At 40.2% G+C, this 18,250-nt stretch overlaps 1 pseudogene; it reads right to left on the bottom strand.

The window, feature by feature from the left end:
- Positions 1 to 931: 931 nt before the first annotated feature.
- Positions 932 to 18,250, bottom strand: part of LOC126614248 (pentatricopeptide repeat-containing protein At4g01570-like) — a 66,747-nt pseudogene continuing 49,428 nt past the window's right edge.

Below are 18,250 nucleotides of genomic sequence, written 5' to 3'. Positions count from 1 at the left end.
CCAATGGCTGCCCTATGCCCGGTTTTACCTCTTTTCCTTTCTTAATTTCAGAGTTTATCATCCCAAATAATTGCTTTTAAGAGGAAAAAAATTTATAAACTACTACGAAGTAACCATAGGATGTACATAAATGGTTGAGATTAAAAGGTTAGGTAAGATTAGGAGAAAAGCGGAATCTGCTGGAAAATAGTATCAAAAGTTTGCAGTTTTTGTGTACGCATTTGAGTTTCCAGTCTGCTACCTAGTTCTGCTATTATACGGAAAGTTCTCACAATTTCAGTTGAAAATATGTCTGCCTTTTCTTCACGTTCCTTTTCTTTTTTTTTAATAAAAGGTAGAATCGAACGAAAGAATGAGGCAAGAAACATCTTTTAAGGATTCTTAGCTACAATTCATTTTGTTGAGAGGCTTCTAGTTATTTAGATAGTTTACGACAAGGCTATAGATAAGAAGCATTGTAGTTTTACTTGGGTTGGGTTAGAAAACTGAGAAGGAAACGAAGCGATAATCCAAGGCACGCTCTTCTTAATGGAAATAGTGAAAGCAGGATGCATTAACATAAAAGAAGAAAACTAATACACAGTAGTAACATTATCATTTAAATTTTTGCATAAATCACTACCAGAATCAAATAATCTACCTTCTAGCTTAACAAAGCTCAATTATATTTCTGTGTTTTGGAAGAAAAACAAATATTCTAGTTACGTTACATTCTATCCGTTTAGCAGGTACTGACCTGGAGTTTCACCTCTAGCAATTTGAATTACCCTGAGAAATGACCGAAGCTGAGCATGACATGATTATAGGTCGAAAAGGCACCTCAACACACGACTACACTTTTGGCCTTCAAATTTTCATTTAACATTTATGAACCAAAAGTCATAGCAGGTTGAACTACAGTTGAATTGAAGTGTACAAATTCTTATCAAGGTCAGTCATCCTTATTGCGCACCATGGATGCCTTCGGGTACCTCATTTTCTCGATCTCCTTGCCCAGAAAATCTAAAGTCATGTCAGTAACAAGGTTTGGGGTGCAGCCTGCATCGAGCATCATTTTCAAAAACATATTTGCATCTTTTAGCCGACCTGCTTTGCTATGTACTTCAATAAGTGTATTAAAAGGGACAACATCAGGATTTATTCCACTACTCTTCATCTGCTCAAAGTGCATTAATCAAGGTGTTGTACATAACCACGTCAAGATAACCACCCTGCTTAATTAGCTTATCCAGGACAGAACTCGCCAGATCCGCTCTACCCATCTTCCCCAAGCCTTGAATTATCACATTGTATGTAGCTATGTCTGTGGGGCAAACCTTTTCTCCCATTTCATTGAGTACACTCCATGCCTCATTGAAGTAGCCCTTCTCTGCGGATTTTTCAGTGAAGCCTCCATATCAACCTTCCATTTAAGAACACTCGGCACTAGGTTACCATCTCTAATGTGTTTCATGAGCTTGTCCGTCCAATCCCACCGACCTTCTTTACAGCCCAATCACAAGTGACGATACAGTAATTAAATCAACAGTAAAGCCTCTGCTTTCCATTTCTTCCACCAATCCTAGCGCTTCCTCAAGCAGACCGTCCTTACAAAGTTGCAAAACCACAATGCTATATGTTACACCATCAACAAACTGACCCTTCTTCTTTAAGTCACAAAATAGTGTGTACGCAGCCTCTGCCCTTCCATTCCTGAACAAACGCAGCCTCTGCCCTTCCATTCCTGAACAAACCATCCATGAGAATATTATACATCCACGTCGAGGCTCTCACCCCATTCTGAACCATTTTCTCTAATAACTGGCAGCCATCATTAACCGTCCTAGCCTTGAATAACCAATCTAGTAGAGAATTATAAACAATGGTATCCGGGATATATCCATTGAGCTGCATTTCACTAAAAATCTTAGTGGCATCGTCTATTCGATAACACTTACAACACACCTGAATAAGAATTCTATAGGTAATTGCGTCCGGCTCATGGCCAGAGCCCTTCAATTCCTCCCATACAGTAAGTGCATCATTCAACTTCCCCACCAAGCAGAGCACATGAATGAGGCTATTATATGTAGACAAATCCGGCCCGACGTAATCCAAGTTAGAGTCTTTCATCTTTCTGAACAGACTCAGACTAGTACCGAAATCACCCCAACACCCAAATGCATGAATGCAAATATTATACCCCCAAGTATCCATTTCAAACCCCTCACTCACTCTAAGCTTATCAAAAACTTGCTTCAATTCAACCCTCATGTCAGATTTTCTAAGAGCAACCAGTAACTCATTGCAGGCAATCGAATTCGGCACCTGGGAAGAATCCCCTCCATCCAGAAGCTTAAGCAAAATGGCCATGGCCAAACCCACCTGGTTTTTCCTAACCAGAGCAACAAGAACAGAGTTATACATATCAGTGTTCAACCCAGCACCAACATCTTCCATAATATCCAAAATTTCAAGCGCGTAATCGAACTTACCGGACCGGATAAACGTGTCGAGCAGGGCTTTGAAGGTCTGGGAATCGACCACGACGCCGTCCTCCTTCATGGAGTGAAGAAATTGAGGGACCTCGTGGAGGAATCCGCCGCGGGAGGCGGTGCGGAGGATGTGGGAGTAGATGCGCGCCTAGTGTTTGATGTTATGCGTGAGAGAGCACCATTTGAAGAAGTCGAGTTCTCTGGAGGGGTGGAGGGACTGGGAGAGGAGGATTTGGAGGAGTAGGGGCTCGGAAAGCGGGAGGGTGTGGGGGTCCGGGAGGTTGCGGGTACCGGAGGTTGAGAGGGTCTTGGTGATGGCGGGTACGGGATTTTGCGGGTACCGAAGTATGTCTCCCAGTTGGGAGGCGCCGTGGTCTTTGACCAGGAAAGGCCTTCCATAGCGCATTGCATTTGCACAAACATACAGATTAACTGGGAAGAAGAAGTAGAAACTATATTAACTGTTTGAGAGGTTTTACTTGGAGTTGGGCTTGCACTTGGTTGGACACTCCTTTTCTTGTTGTTAGCCAGGCCCATATTTTGGGGTGATTGTTGTTTGGGCCTCCCCTCCCATTTCACCCAAAATAATCCAAGGGATGTTTTATTTACATACCTTTTAATTCATTTCGTTGTTAGTAAATACTTGAATAAGAATGATACTAATTCTTCGTACGTAAAGTTAATCCCAACGGTGAGGAACGGTACGAAGATGAGTTAGAACCACAACATGTCAAGGGCTCTGATCCATATCTTAATAACAAACAAATTTAATGGAGCTAAACTACACCGGTGAATACTCTAATGGTACGTAAAAGGGTGATTGTGGGCTGAGCTGTAAATTCATATGTCTTAGTAGGTTTGAATCCTCCTACGTGCATAAACATCAAAATTTAATTAGTACATACGTATAGTTAGTTGATTGCAGATTGCATGATATGGAGTTCACTTTAATGGCATGTATATAGAATGGATATGTTACATATAGGTACCAAAACTTTTATTGTTAGATATTAGATTGATTAGGTAGCACAAGTTATTGTTGGAAAAATTAGGTTCTAATTGTTATATTAAATCACATAGAAAATCAAGAAGTAATTCATGCAATTATATATCAAAGTAATGCATACACATAAGTAACCAATGTTAAATGAACATGACATAATGAATTAGAAAAACCTGAAAATACGGTCGAGTAAAGTGTTGGATACTTTGTCGTTAAGACAAGTTTATGCCCCATTACGGTGCTAATGGTTGATCGGCGTTTGTCTCTCAAGATACAACGACCACGTCCTTGTAATAGTAGCTCTCCAAATCACAAGGCTCCATGAACCACAATTCTATTGAATACCCTCTCATATGGACTCAATGATACTTTCTAATATTTAGTGCACTATATGTATGATTATGTAAAACAATGAATAGTTATTTTATGTTTATAGGGGCTTCCCTATTTATAGATTTTGAGATACTTCTTTGGAAAGTATGTGACTATTCATGAAAAGTAAAAAATTGCAACTCTTTCTATCCATTCAATTAATAAATTTAATATAATAATATTATTATTAAATTTTCCAACAATCCCCCACACGAATGGAAATTGACTCAACACTATGTAAATGACAATACAGACACTAGAGAGAGAATTCAGTAGGAAAAGTACCGCATCGAGATAGGTAGCTTTTGACTTTGAACCTTCCGTAGTGAATTACTATCAGATTTACTTGGCTAATCAGTGAACGCGATGTCTTGAATTGCTCAGCCTTTGGTGTAAACCAAGACAATAGTAATCATACTATACCTTTCAGACACCCCGTGGTTGCTCAGTTGTGTTCATTTTGGCCCTAAACAATTCTAGGTTTCTCATGAGTGCTTTTATAGAATTAAGCCATTCAGAAAATTCTCACAGGAACGGCCATATTCCTCACTTAAGATATGTGACTTCCCATTACGAGTATCCTGCAATACCCCACTTGTTATTTCCAAGTATAGGAATCATTAAAAGTAAAGCTTATCCTAAACACGCTGCAGATAGCAAGGTTTCATCATAAGACATGGGTAGGAGATTATCTTCGCAGTGCTCCCATTGAATCATCCACAATTCTGTTGTCCCTTTAACCTAGATATTGTGATCTCCAATCAGCTAGGTTGGGTTGCCATTATGGCGATTCTTAAGACATAGGCTTTTAATCCATTCCCCTCGATGATACAACTTACTCTTTAGTCAAACCTTTAATTAATTGGATCCATTAGGTTGATGACTATCACTTATGGTGCGCACTTCCATTTATAAAATTATATTTTATTCAAGAATAGTTGTTTTCCAATGTAATTCCTCCAAACATGTGTTTGGATGACACACCCCGACCATAGTTGAGACATGCTGGTTGTCTCGTGAGGGTGACGTAGCCAAGTGCGCAACATAAGTGATAATAATAAGAAAATGCGAATAAATAAAAACCAAAACTAAACTTATTTAACTAGAGATAATATGTAAGTGTGTGAAAGTGATCAAGTATAGGATACACACATATCAGAGCATAGGTAAAACGAAAGTGCAATCGAACTAACTAAGTACTAATTATACAAACAGGGAGAAGATCTCTACTTTTATTTACTAGAACGTCAGAACCACCAAGTAGTCCTCGTGAGCCACCAAAGATGAACAGCTACCTAGAACTTGGAGGGGCGCAAAACTGAAGGGTGAGTGGGCAAAAACAAAGCATTTGAAAACATATTTATCTTTATGAACATAATGACCCCTCTCCGTAAAACCCGTATAGTTTCCAGAAAAGACTACTACGTAGGTATGAAAACCAATGCACAAGAACAGCGAAAACTAAAGTATGCCATGTCATAATATCTTAGTGATAATAAATGTAAGCCAGGTGTGAAACCAATATAAAATAGTATGCCAGTCGGAGTCACCTAACGTGACTTGTATGACTGGACCTGTAGCTCATCAATCTAGGCTAACACACGAGTCGGAGTCGCCTAGTGTTAACTGTACGACAGGCTGGATATAAATATATACGTTAAGTGCTAAGATCATGTGAAGGCTGTGCGAAAATTCGCGGGAAACCTATGAGTCGGAACCATCTATTGTGGTTTGTATGACAGGTTGGCACCAGACTTAGATCCAAGGTGAGCGTGCGGTGTGGAAGGTGAACAATCACGTGAAGGTAAGCCTTAGCCCCGAGCGGGAGCACTAATATCGAGGTGCAGCCATGATGAGCTCTAAATAAATGCATGCATACCAATGCAATACAACCTATTCAATCACATAATACTCACCTGAAGCTTACCTGAGTCTCTGCAGCATCACACAATACAATTCACAAGTGTAACAATGCAATATTTAAAATGTAACTTATTTACGACATGGCAAGCAAAGCATAGTTCCATATAAAAACGTTTCTGGAAACTATATATAAATGTATGTATATATGTATATGTCTATATATATATATATATATAAACAAATGCCCACTCATTGATAAGTAGCAGGATCGTAGCCCTTTAGCTTCGCTTGTCCAAGCTTGTCCTCAGGGTACGTCTCACCTATATGCGATACAACTATTTTTACGTTAATTAATTAGCATATATACGAAATCCAGGAATAACTCCTCATAGTTTGCTCAAATGTAAGGTTTGAATATACAAACGTGATCTATTCAATGATGCGAACCCACACAAATTTTTAGAAAGATTTTTGAACACCGGACACGCCCTCACGCGCCGGCCAAGACACGACCACACACACCGGCCACGCGCATGCACGTGCACGACACACTGACGAAAACCCTAACGGCGTTAGGAATAGTCTGTCAAAATAGGCGGAATATTTCGTTAAATGGTAACGGTGTTACCTAACGCCGTTAGAATATTTCGTTAAAGTTAATGGAATATACCTTCTTCTTCACCTGTCACCCGTCGGTCTCCACCGTCCGCCGTCTGCACACGCCTATTTCTGGAAAATTTTCAAAGCTTTATATCCACTTCATTTCTTAACCAAAATCCATGAAATTTATATGGATTTGAAGGTCTCGAAGAGTAGAATACATTCGTACCTATTAGAAGTCCAAAATCCAACAAAAAAACGATCGGAAAATTCCTTGGAAAATCTGGCCAACTCTGCAACTCTTCGAACTCACCTATTTCGCCATCCACTCCACTCCAAATCTACTCTGAAGTGCTAGGGAAGTTGCATAGAGACCATCCCAAGCCTCAAAACCTTGTAAATCGTCTGTGATCGTGCCAGAGCAAACTAACTCCTTGTCGGAGCTTCTGGTTTCTGAGTTAAAACTCACCAAAACGGAAAACTAAGGGTATGGTGGTGATCGTGTGGTTGAGAGGAGGATGGTGGTGGTTTCCAAAAGTTTGATCCGTGTGAGTTTGATGATGGTTATGTGTATGGGGTGTCTCAGGTGTACGGAGGGAGAAAAGTTGAGAAGGAGAGAAAGAAGGAAGAGAGTGTGTGTGTGTGTGTTCTGATTGGCTAAGAGAGAGAGAGCTAAATTTAATTGGCCCAAAAGAAGTAAAACAAATTATCTGATTGGGCTAAAAGAAATAGGAGCCCATATAATTGGTCCACAATTTACCCATTTACGCACCTAAATAATCGTAACTTTTTCGTTACGGCTCCAATTCGATTCTAACTCGCTTCAACGCACTCGAGATGTCGAGTATGATTTAATTACGACAGCGGAAATAATAATTTAAAACTGCATATACACATCCACGTCACTTAGCCAACGAAGGCATATTCGTCACTTTACACGCTCGAGGAGAAAATTATAGGGTTTTTATTCAAAATAGTCCTTGAGATTTGCAGCATCCATAATTTTGGTCCCTAAGATTTAAAACCAATAGAAGTAGTCCTTGAGATTGTCCACCATCCATGATTTTAGTCCTTCCGTTAAAAACTCCGTTAAGTGTCCTGGAGCTATTGGTCGGAAGTTTGGACAATTTTCAAAGCTTTGTAACTCAATCGTTTCTTAACCAAATTCGACTCATAATATATCAAAATGAAGATATAAAAGTGTAGAATAAGATCATACCTATTTAGAAGCTCAATGATTGCCAGAGATGGCCGGAAAATAGCCTGAAAGGTAACTGGTCCGCAGGAAACTGGAAAACTCACCGGAAATTGGGTAAACTTTAAACGTTCATAACTTATTCAATACTCAACGAAATTGAGTGATTCAAAAACTAAAATCATACATATCGATGAGACAAAGAGAATGGTATCTTTCGTGACTGCTAACTCATCATGGTTTGGCCAAAACATGGCTTGAAAGTGGCTAACTCGAAAATGGTTAGCCACTTTCGAGCCATTTGCCTACCAAACCAAGGCGAGTTAGCCGTTGAAAAAGGTATCATTATCTTCGTCTCATCAAGAAGTATGATTTTTATTTTTGAATCACTCGATTTCGTTGAGTATTGAAGAAGTTATGAACATTTAAGGTTTACCCAATTTCCGGCGAGTTTTTCAGTTTTCCCGCGGACCAGTCACCTTTCAGGCTATTTTCCGGCCATCTCCGGCAATCATTGGGCTTCCAAATAGGTATAATCTTATTCTACACTTTCCTATCTTCATTTTGATATATTATGAGTCGAATTTGGTTAAGAAACGATTGAGTTACGAAGCTTTGAAAATTGCCCAAACTTCCGGCCAAGAGCTCCGGGACACTTAACGGAGTTTTTAACGGAAGGACCAAAATCATGGATGGTGGACAATCTCAGGGACCAAAATTATGAATGATGCAAATCTCAGGGACCATTTTGAATAAAAAGCTGAAAATTATATAATAAATTGGGACAGGTCGTCACAGTCTACCCCCCTTAAGAAAATTTCGTCTCCTAAATTTCACATAAGAAATCAATAATCAAAGAACAGATGTGGGTATAAGTCCCGCATACAATATTCCGTTTCCCAGGTAGCTTCCTCGACTGAGTGGTTCCTCCACAAAATTTTCACCATGCGAACGATCTTGTTCCGGAGAACATTGTCTTTCCAATCCAAAATCGTCACCGGTTGCTCATCATAAGTCAAGTCTGGGTTAATCTTTAGTGGCTGAAAAGGAATTACGTGTGACAGATCAGGGACATATTTACGTAGCATAGACATGTGAAACACGTTATGTACCTTTGATAATTCTGGAGGTAGCTCAAGCCGATAGGCAACTTCACCAACTCGTTCAGTGATCTGATAAGGTCTAATATAGCAAGGACTTAACTTACCTTTCTTCCAAAACCGTACCACACCTCTCCATGGTGACAACTTCAAAAATACCTAATCTCTAACCTTATATACCCTTTCAGTTGAATGTTTATCAACGATACTCTTTTGTCAATCCTGGGCCGCCTTGAGGTGAGCTTTAATCACCTGAATATTCTGCATGGTCTCATCCACAATCTCAGGGGCCACTAGCACTCTCTCGCCAACTTCAGACCAACATAACGAGGTACGACATGGTTTACCATAAATCGCCTCAAAAGGTAACAAGCCAATGCTAGAATGATAACTGTTATTATAAGCAAACTCAATCAAAGCTAAACGCTTATGCCAAGTGTCTCCAAACTGCAAAACTGAGGATCTTATCATATCTTCTAGTGTCTGAATGGTTCTCTCAGATTGTCCATCCGTCTGAGGGTGATAAGCCATGCTGTAAAGCAATCTCAAACCGAGAGCTTCCTGGAAAGCTATCCAAAATTTAGAAGTGAACTTGGGATCCCGATCAGAAATGATACTCACCGGAACACCATGATATTTGACAATTTCCAAAATGAACCGTTCTGCCAACTGACTTAACGAGTAATTTTCTTGAAAGGGTATGAAGTGTACTGACTTGGTTAGTCGATCAACTATCACCCAAATACCATCATAACCATTCTGTGTACGAGGTAACTTGTACATGAAATCCATGGTAATATCTTCCCATTTCCACTGAGGTACGGGAAGTGGTTGTAATAACCCAAAAGGTTTATTCCTTTCTGCCTTGACTTTCTAATAAACTGCATAACGATTGACGTACTCAACAATTTCTCTTTTCATACCAAGCCAGTAATAGAAAGGTCAGATGGTGTGATACATCTTGGTACTCCCAGGATGCATCGCATATGCTGAAACAAGCGCCTCATCAAGGTTATCTTTCTTTAATTTTTTGACATTAGGCACATACATTCGGTCGCCCTGCATCAACATACCATCGGAATTCCTAATCTTGAGATCTTTCATCTTCCCTCTAGACACTGCTTGTATTAACTCCTGAGATTCTGGATCATACGCCTGAGCTTCGAGTACACGATCCAGCAAAATTGGCCTAACTTGAAAATTAGCAAGTAGAACTCTCTAGTAATCTTCTCTTAATGTGACTCCCGTAGATCGCAACTCCATCAAGAGTGGAACACTACGTGCATAAAGTGTGTTGAGTCGACCCTAGCATTTCCTGCTTAAAGCATCAGCTACAGAGTTTGCACGACCAAGATGATACTCAATCGTGTAGTTGTAATCACAGAGCAACTCAACCTATCTCCACTGCCTGAGATTAAGATCATTCTGAGTAAAAATATATTTAAAACTTTTATGGTCGGTGAAGATTTGACACGTTTCCCTGTACAAATAATGCTTCCAGATTTTCAATGCAAAGATAATAACTGCTAACTCGAGATCATGAATGAGATAATTCATCTCGTGGGGCTTTAACTGTCGCGAAGCATACACGATCACCCTGCCATGCTGCATTAGTACACAACCCAAACCATTTAAAGAAGCATCACTATAGATCTCGAAATTCCCATTGTTATCCGAAAGTGTGAACACAGGTGCATAAGTGAGGCAATACTTCAGCTGTTGAAAATTCTGCTCACAATCATCACTCCACTCGAAATTAACTCCCTTCCTGGTTAACTTCCTCAATGGCAGAGCTATAGCTGAGAAATCTTTCACAAAACGTCGATAATAGCTGGCTAGACCAAGAAAATTTCGTACTTCCATGACAGTACGAGGTTGTTCCCAATTCTCTACTGCAACTACCTTCTGAGGGTCCATAAGAATACCCTAGGCTGATATCACTTGTCCTGAGAACGACACTTGATCTAGCCAAAATTGACATTTACTAAATTTAGCAGACAACTGATGTTCCCTCAACTTCTTCAGAACCAGAGTGAAATGTCTAGTATGCTCTGCCTTAGATTTAGAATATACCAAAATATCATCAATGAAAACAATAACGAACCTGTCGAAATACGGATAAAATACCCAATTAATTAGGTCCATAAAGGCTGCTGGAGCATTCGTTAACCCGAATGGCATCACTAGAAACTCGTAATGACCATAACGAGTTCGAAATGCTGTCTTCGGGACATCCTCACGCTTGATTTTTAGCTGATAGTACCCTAATCTTAGATCAATCTTTGAGAACACAGAAGCACCTCGAAGCTGGTAAAAAATGTCATCAATACGAGGCAACAGATAACGGTTTTTAATTGTTACCCGGTTTAACTGTTGATAATCAATACACAGCCTCAGAGTTCTGTTTTTCTTTCACATAAATAAAACTGGAGCTCCCCACGGCGAAGTACTTGGCTGGATAAAACCCTTACTAACAAGTTCTTGTAATTGGATTTTCAATTCTCTCAATTCAGTAGGAGGCATTCGATAAAAAGTTAAAGAAATAAGATCTGTACCTGGAGTTAAATGTATAGCGAATTCTACCTCACGATCTGGTGGTAGCCCAGATAAATCATCAGGAAAAACATCAAGGACGTGTCTGACTACCCGAACATCCATCACACGAGTAGAAGTATCCTCATTCAGCACCACATAAGCTAAATAGCCCTGACATCATTTCCTCAACAGTCACTTCGCTCTCACGGCCGAGATAACGCCCTGTCTCAATCCACAACACTCACCAATAAAAGTGACCATATGCAAGCCCAGCCGATGGAACGTGAAAACCTTTTCATAACAATCCAAATTGGCACAATTGTAATGCAACCAATCCATGCGCAGAATAACATCGAAATTGACAATATCCAGATGAACAAGATTAGTTGGCATTATGACATCCTCAACAAAAACAGGACATCCTTGATACTCCCAGCTAACATAACAAGTCTTGCCTATAGGCATGGAAAACTCCAACTCATAACCGAGGGGAGTAAGGTGTGGTTGAGTCTTTTGAGCAAACATATGAGAAATAACAAAATGCGTGGCACCTAAATCAATTAATACTCTAGCAAAATGACCAAGAATATTCAACGTACCCATAATCAAATCAGGGTTTCTTTGAGCGTCTTGCAGAGAGATGTGGTGAACACGTCCCTGCGCCTACTGCAAACCTCCACGACCTCTATTTCCTTGATTACCTCATCCCTGATTAGGCTGATTAGGCTACCTTGTCGAACCAGCACTGCTAAAAGCAACATCAAGGTTATGAGACTATCTTCCAGTATACCACTGTGGTTCACCACCCTGATACGGCGCATACGGCGTATAGCCTCCCTGGTACTATGAATAACTACCTTGATAATATGGATAAGCTCGATACTAGTATGCTCCCTGGAATACAGAGTTACATCTTCTTGATAGTGGTAAGCACCACCATAACCTGTCGGAGTATAGCCACTAGGTCCCTGAATCTGCTGAAGGGGGACTGCAGATGGTAATGCATGGGGCTGAGGTTTCTACTGATTTTGCAGACACTGGTTAGCCCTATGCCTTATCTAACCACAAGTGAAACATCTACCACTACCACCTTGTCTACACTCTCTAAAATTACGATTATTACACCTACAACAAAATGGAACACTATAACTGTTAGGATTTCTTTGCCTCTGGAATTGGGAACCACTTATGAACCTGCTGCCCCTCCACAATGTAGCAGAATTCGAACCACCACTAGATGAACCAGGCCAGTTCGCTTAAAATTCTGTGTTTTACGACCGTATGAGGATTGCCCATTATCTTTATTAGTATTATTTTTCTGAGCATTACCTTTTTCTTCCTTCTCATCATTATCATCTGGAGCATTCTTGGAGTCCTCAACTCGAAGTAAAACCTCGAAGAATTCTTGATATGTAGAACAGGGAGTCCAAGTCACCATAGAATGCAACTTCTTGCGAGTGCCTTTTTTAAAATGTCGAAGCATCTCAACAGGATTTGCAGCAATCTCTGGACAATATCAGGACAAATCAGTGAACTTTCGATGATACTTAGTGGCTGGCATTTTCCCTTGCTTCAGTTCCGAGAATTCGTCCCTCTTATGATCCAAATACTCCGGAGGTATAAATCTTTTCTGAAATAGATGCTTGAAAATATCCCAATTTGTGGCATATTCGACTAACAACGGATAGGATTCCTGTTTCCACCATGATGCAGCCTCCAAACGTAAGAACTAAGTGGTTGTCTTGACCCATCTGTCCTCTAAAAGATTTCCTTGTCGTTGCATCACTTGAAAGGTTTTCTCAACATGGTCAACCCAAAGCTCAGCTCCCTCGGACCCCTCATTGCCAAAGAAATCATTTACCTTCAAGTTATATACAGTCTCCAAGGGGGTTCTCTGGGGATAATAGGGTGAGGATTGAATTGTACTAACAATAGCATCACCAAGTTGTCCAATATCTAGAAAATCAAACTCAGAAGAAGTACGTGGCTCTCTACGAGGCGGCATGGTTATGACATAAGAGATAAAAAATGATTAGGACTTATAACACAAATGAAGAACTCATGAATGCCAAACCTAGGCTTTGATACCAAACTGACACACCCCGACCGGAGTCGAGACGTGCTGGCCGTCATGTGAGGATGACGTAACCAAATGCGCAACAGAAGTGATAATAATAAGAAAATGCGAATAAATAAAAACCAAAACTAAACTTATTTAACTAGTGATAATATGTAAGTGTGTGAAAGTGATCAAGTATAAGATACACGCTTATTAGAGCATAGGTAAAACGAAAGTGCAATCGAACTAACTAAGTACTAATTATACAAACAGGGAGAAGATCCCTACTTTTATTTAGAAGAACGTCAGAACCGCCAAGTAGTCTTCGTGAGCCACCAAAGATGAACAACTACCTAGAACCTGGAGGGGTGCAAAACAGAAAAGTGAGTGGGCAAAAACAAACCGTTTGAAAACATATTCATCTTTATTAACATAATAACCCCTCTCTGTAAAACCCGTATAGTTTCCAGAAAAGACTACTACGTAGGTATGAAAACCAATGCACAAGAGCTGCGAAAATTGAAGTATCTCATGTCATAATATCTTAGCGATAATAAATGTATGCCAGGTGTGAAACCAATATAAAATAGTATGCCAGTCGGAGTCACCTAACGTGACATGTAAGACTGGACTTGTAGCTCATCAATCTAGGCTAGCACACGAGTTGGAGTCACCTAGTGTGACCTGTACGACAGGCTGGATATAAATATATACGTCAAGTGCTACGATCATGTGAAGGCTGTGCGATAATTCGCAGGAAACCTACGAGTCGGAACCACCTATTGTGGTTTGTATGACAGGTTGACACCAGACTTGGATCCAAGGTGAGCGTGCGGTGCAGGAGGTGAACAATCACGTGAAGGTAGGCCCTAGCCTCGAGTGGGAGCACTAATATCGGGGTGCAGCCATGATGAGCTCTAAATAAATGCATGCATACCAATGTAATATTACCCATTCAATCACATAATACTCACCTGAACGACAGGCTAGCACACGAATCGGAGTCACCTAGTGTGACCTGTACGACAGGCTGGATATAAATATATACGTCAAGTGCTACGATCAAGTGAAGGCTGTGCGATAATTCGCAGGAAACCTACGAGTCGGAACCACCTATTGTGGTTTGTATGACAGGTTGGCACCAGACTTGGATCCAAGGTGAGCGTGCAGTGCAGGAGGTGAACAATCACGTGAAGGTATGCCCTAGCCCCGAGCGGGAGCACTAATATCGGGGTGTAGCCATGATGAGCTCTAAATAAATGCATGCATACCAATGCAATATAACCCATTCAATCACATAATACTCACCTAAAGCTTACCTAAGTCTCTGCAGCATCACACAATATAATTCACAAGTGTAACAATGCAATATTTAAAATGTAACTTATTTACGACATGGCAAGCAAAGCATAGTTCCATATAAAAACGTTTCTGGAAACTATATATAAATGTATGTATATATGTATATGTATATGTATATATATATATATATAGAAAAAAAATGACCACTCACTGATGAGTAACAGGATCGTAGCCCCCTAGCTTCGCTTGTCCACGCTCATCCTCGGGGTACGTCTCACCTATATGCGATACAACTATTTTTATGTTAATTAATTAGCACATATACGAAATCCAGGAATAACTCTTCATAGTTTGCTCAAATGTAAGGTTTGAATATACGAATGTGATCTACTCGATTATACGAACACACACAAATTTTTAGAAAGATTTTTGAACACTGGACGCTCCCTCACGCGCCGGCCAGGGCATGGCCACACGTACCGGGCACGCGCAGGCACATGCATGACACACTGACGGAAACCCTAACGGCGTTAGGAATATTATGTCAAAATAGGTAGAATATTCCGTTAAATTGTAATGGTGTTACCTAACGCCATTAGAATATTCCGTTAAAGTTAACAGAATATACCTTCTTCTTCTCCGGTCACCCGTCGGTCTCCGCCGTCCGTTGTTTGCACACGCCCCTTTCTGGAAAATTTTCAAAGCTTTATATCTACTTCATTTCTTAACCAAAATCCATGAAATTTATATGGATTTGAAGGTCTCGAAGAGTAGAACACGTTCGTACCTATTAGAAGTCCAAAATCCAACAAAAAATGATCGGAAAATTCCTTGGAAAATCCGGCCAACTCTGCAACCCTTTGAACTCACCTATTCCGCCGTCCACTCCACTCCAAATCTACTCTGAAATGCTAGGGAAGTTGCATAGAGACCATCTCGAGCCTCAAAACCTTCTAAATCGTCCGTGATCATGCCAGAGCAAACTAACTCATCGTCGGAGCTTTTGATTTCCAAGTTAAAACTCACCAAAAGGGAAAACTAAGGGTATGGTGATGATCGTGTGGTTGAAAAGATGATGGTGGTGGTTTCCAAAAGTTCGATTCGTGTGAGTTTGATGATGGTTGTGTATGTGCAGTGTCTCGGATGTACGGAGGGAGAAGAGTCGAGAAGGAGAGAGAAAAGGACGAGTGAGTGTGTGTGTGTGTGTGTGTGTGTTCTGATTGACTAAGAGAGAGAGATAGCTAATTTTAATTTGCCCAAAAGAAGAAAAACAAATTATCTGATTGGGCTAAAAGAAATAGGAGCCCATATAATTGGTCCACAATTTGCCCATTTACGCGCCTAAATAACCGTAACTTTTTTGTTACGACTCCAATTATGTTTTAACTCGCTTCAACTCACTCGCGACGTCGAGTATGATTTAATTATGATAGTGGAAATAATAATTTAAAACTGCATATACAAATCCACGTCACTTAGCCAACGAGGGCATATTCGTCACTTTACACGCTCAAGGAGAAAATTATATAATAAATTGGGACGGGTCGTCACATCGAACCTAATAAGTAATTTGCTAACAGTTGTGTAAACTCCCCCACATTTAAGGTATTTGCTCGAAGATCTCCAACCTTTCAATACCTTAAAACTTCAATTATAAGAAATAGTCGTCATCTCTTTCTAGAATCAAATTACTTTTACATTATTTTTAAGTATATTCCATTTCTCAAAAATAGCTAAGCCACCCCCACAATTCCCTCACATTGTGGTTGCTTTTTAATGCTATCAATTACTCATCCATCATACTTAAGTAGTTACCAATGAACGTATTGTGTCTTTATCTATCTTTACTTCTAGACTTTCAAGCCTCATTGTGTCTTTATCTATCTTTACTTCTAGACTTTCAAGCCTCATAAGTCATTTCTATGGGAAACACTTCTCCTGTAATTTCACCCATAACATAATAATGATCTGGACTATCCTAATGACACCTGGATGGCACGTACTGGCCGACACTCGAGAGTGACGAAAGCCATAAATATAAGAACAAATAAGAATATAGAAGAACCTGAATCCAAAGTCAAGCAACTAATAGCGATGATACGAATTTAATAAACGCTAGAAGACAATAATAAGATTCTGAATCAAGCGTGAGTGAAGTGGAAAGTTCAACTATTACAAATCCGAAACAAAAGAAGCCCAAATATGTCCAGAGCAAAACCAAACAAAAGTACGAGTGAACGATAGGATATTCGAGTTACAATCATTAATAAGAAAGCATATGCAAGTGGAAGATAACGGGATCACTGGTAGGGAAATGCCTCAAAGCTCAGGTCGTACTCCTTGTCACAATGTTCGTAATCCTCGTCACTATGTCCTAAGAGGGTGCAAAACAAAGGATGAGTGAACCATAATTTATAATAATAATACTAATACAAAAACCAGTTCCTTTCTTAATATAGTTTCACCTTGTTTTAAAAACACATATATGTACTAGATATAGGTTTTTTTTTTTAAACTCTAGCATGCCGAAAACATTTGTAAGGCCTGTAGGCAAAGCTTAATAATCTCAACTAGGGGTATCATAGTCGCCCGAAGGCAGTACTTGTCCATCACCAAAGGTGAAGCTTTACGACATTGGGTTACACTAGTGAAGAAACATGGTAGGCCCCATCATCCGACGGTGAAGCTGCGAATCTAGGTTACGCCAGAAAAGTAAATATACATATATACATAACACACCGACACTAGCCATGACTAGTGAAGCTGTCCGACACTGCTTTCAGTAGTGAAATTGGGAGTATGATATTATTATCTCCTCACTCATCATCAACTGTGTCCTATGGCCATAGACGTTTAAATACTCGTGTTGTGTGTATGTGTTGTATGATAACCCACTAGATAAGCATTAAAAACATATATCACATTTTCCAACTCATCGGAGCCCAAATGCTCAAATCATTATCTCATCAAATCATGAAAGCTTTCTAGCCCAAATCATTATCATAAACCACAATATCTCAATCATGTGAAACCATAAACTCATATATGTAAATCCATCATTTCTTGTAAAGCGTAAAAGCCATGGTTCGTTTAGTAACATAAATTCAATATCTCATAAACATTTCATAAAATGTAATTTCCATAAATACTAAATAAATCATGAACCATACTTTTCAGGAATGCAAGCCTAGCATTTAATAAAACATGCAAGTTATGAAGGGGTCCACTCACAAATAGTCGTCTACCAGAAAACCACTCGAACTAGGGATGACTTGCTCACTTCCAACCGATGCACCTAAACAGAAAGAGAGAGATCATTTAATAAAACTCTAATGAAACGATGGAATTTCAGAAAACGGACAACGGATTTGGATTCGGCACGTCAAAAAACCTAAGGAGAGACCTCGGGTTCCCCCACCCGTTGCCACATGCATCGCCACGGGACGGCGGCCCAGAAGGCCACACACCATAGCACGCGCCGAGTTGAGTTGCTGGAAAGTTCACCGGAAAAGTCACCGGCTCCACCATGGATAGCGGTGGAGCACAGTATCTTCGGCGGAGGCGCATGTGCTCCATGCGCCTGCCATGGCAACGCCCATGCGCAAGCCCACACGCGTCCCACGCGCCGATCATGGACTGGGTTTCTGATTTGAGTCGGGTCAGATCCGGGTTGTGTCTGATGGGTTGGACCTATTGGGCTTTGGGTTCATGGGCCGGGTTTTTGGGCTTGGTCATTGGGCTATGGGT

The sequence above is a fragment of the Malus sylvestris genome, chromosome 1 (genome assembly GCF_916048215.2).
Source record: "Malus sylvestris chromosome 1, drMalSylv7.2, whole genome shotgun sequence".
Lineage (NCBI taxonomy): Eukaryota > Viridiplantae > Streptophyta > Magnoliopsida > Rosales > Rosaceae > Malus > Malus sylvestris.
Note: the sequence above shows the minus strand (reverse complement) of the source record. Positions and strands in the feature narration are given on the sequence as shown.